General features: G+C 43.3%; 1 pseudogene across 1 annotated transcript; it reads right to left on the minus strand.

Annotated features, from left to right (window-relative positions):
* Window positions 1-586: 586 nt before the first annotated feature.
* LOC308414708 (prothymosin alpha-like) lies at window positions 587-930 on the minus strand (annotated as a pseudogene). Its single transcript has one exon. The product of its transcript is annotated as a prothymosin alpha-like (transcript).
* Between the last annotated feature and the right edge of the window lie 1,565 nt (window positions 931-2,495).

Raw genomic sequence — 2,495 nt, forward strand, 5'->3', positions numbered from 1 at the left:
AAAAAAAAAAAAAAAAAAAAAAAAAAAGGAAAAAACTTTTTATCTTTGGCCTTTTTAACCATCTCATACAAACCAACTACTTATAGTACAGATAGGTACATACACAAAAAAAGTTACTGGAATGCTCGGAATAAGATTGTTTTGTTGTTGTTGTTTCTTTTAAACAAGTTTTTTTTCTCCTTTGAGATTATAATGAACATGGTCACACCAAAAGTAAAGTCTGAAGTAGGACAGAAAACGCTCTGAAGGCTGGTTCGGTCACCTGTTATCATTAAAAATGGCTGACCCCTAACAATATGTACAAAAATATAAAATGTAAATAAAAACTACAAACAAATTTTCCTTTTAAAGTATTTTTAAGAAAAAAAGCAGGGCCTGGGAAGTTCTGGTTTTTTTCCTCCCATGTTGCCAATTCCTGTGGCTTTGGTGGGGTGGTGGAGAGCGCATGTTATCTGTGAGTTGCACTGCCCGCGATGGGCGGGCGGGGCCTGCTTCTCTACTCGAAGGTGACCACGTTTGAATTCTGAGACGGGATGTGGAGGGTGAATAGGTCCCGGTGCGTAAGGTTAGCTTTTCCTCTTGCTGTCTAGTCATCCTCATCAGTCTCTGCTTCTTGGTGTCAACATCATCATCCTCATCATCCTCATCATCCTCAGCTACCCTCTTGCCCACAGGAGCCTCGGCTTCCTCATCTTCATCTTCATCCTCTTCCTCACCATCACCTTCTTCCTCTTCCTCCTCTTCCTTCCCACCTTCTTCCTCTTCTTTGTCTACCTCATTGTCAGCCTCTTGCTCCCCATTTTCCTCATTTTGGGCGTTCCCATTGGCAGGTGCATCTCTTCCATTCTCTAACTCCTCCACAACTTCCTTCTTCTCCTTCAAGTCCTTGGTGGTGATCTCGGAGCTGGTGTCCACTGCCGCGTCTGACATGGTGGGGCACGCCGGTGGTCCGATGCAGCGAGTAAGGGATTAGTTGAGTTCAAGGACTCTGGCGAGAAAGCTGCCTGAGTCGCGTCGGAGGAGGTGGTGGGCGGCGAAGGTGGCTGCAGGGAGCCAGGAGCAAGACCCGGGAACAATGCAAGGATGGCTTTTCGGAGCAGCCAGTACTGTGATTTTTAAAATGAGTCCTTTGTGACTGGGGATATAGGTTCAAGGTGTTGCCTATGCAATCAGTCTCTGGCACCAGGGAATCTAATGAAAGAAAGATTTTTTTTAAAGGTCCAGTCTGGCAGCGAGAACCTTCCAATATCTTCAGTCACAGTTTCAAAACTTGGGAAATGAGCACAGTTGCATGCCCTATCCTATTTCTTCCCTAAGGGAACTCTAGCCATGCTTCAGCTCTGGTGTTATCTGGCCTCACTGGCCTCCTTGGTGTGCATCAGTTGAATAACCTTTAAAATTCGAGTCCCCTTTTTTTTTTTTTTTTTTGTCATTTGTTTTTTTCTAGACAGGGTTTCTCTGTTTAACCCTGGCTTTCCTGGAGTTCACTTTGAATACCAGGCTGGTCTCAAACTCAGAGGCCTACCTGCCTTTGCCTCATGAGTGCTGGGATTAAAGGTGTGTGACACTATGCCTGGCTTATTTTTCTTTCGACATGACACCTTGCCTTGGATGATCTAGGCAAACCCTTTACATTAAAATTTTAGACAAAGACAGCATTCTGGAGCACCACTCTCAGGTCACAATGTACTGCCTACTTCTCACTCTGCTCTGGTGTCTCCCTGCATCCGAAAGCATTAAAGTTTTGGTTTTCAAAAGTACACATTCAATCCATAGCTGTATAGTGGTTTAATGGGTATGATTATCTACAAGGCCTGGAATCCTAATTTTAACAGGAGAGATAATCTTCTTTAAGCATGTGAACAAAGGGTCCTACAACAAAACTACATACAAGTAGGAAAAAATATGATGTGCCTTTTAGAAAAAAATATGTGCATACACACAAATGAAACATAAACACATGCAAATATATATTTAACATGAAACAGAACTAAAATGCCTATGGAACTTAGTTTTCAATGATGCACCTTTATACTTGCTTTTGTCATTCCCAGGTTATGCTATACACAGCAAAAATAAATTTGACTTTTAAAAGGTTTCTTTACAAATCATTGCTTAAGTCAAAGGGTGGTGCTCTAGCTACAGAATGGAGTTTAGAGGTTACTTTGGGGTGCTTGGTATGCCTAAGGAATGCTAAGTTTACCCGTTTTCATGATTTCCTTTGTCTTCCATCTTCCTTTGCTCTCTGGGGCACTGGGGCACACAGAGAACAGCATAGAGATCCTGTAGGCTAGGGTATTGTAAGCTCTTGTTTATCTAAGCAAACTTCCCCAGGGGCAGAAGTCCTGTCCTGCTTAGATATATGCCAACTACTGGGCACCACAGAAAAGCCGTCTTCTGTGCTGCCCAGGGCTTCCTCACAGGTGCAGAGACTGGGATGGATAAAGCAGATGGCTCCTGAGGAGACTGCAGGGACCATCAGCTCATTTAAGTGT

The sequence above is a fragment of the Micromys minutus genome, assembly GCF_963924665.1.
Source record: "Micromys minutus genome assembly, chromosome: X".
Classification (NCBI taxonomy): Eukaryota; Metazoa; Chordata; class Mammalia; order Rodentia; family Muridae; genus Micromys; species Micromys minutus.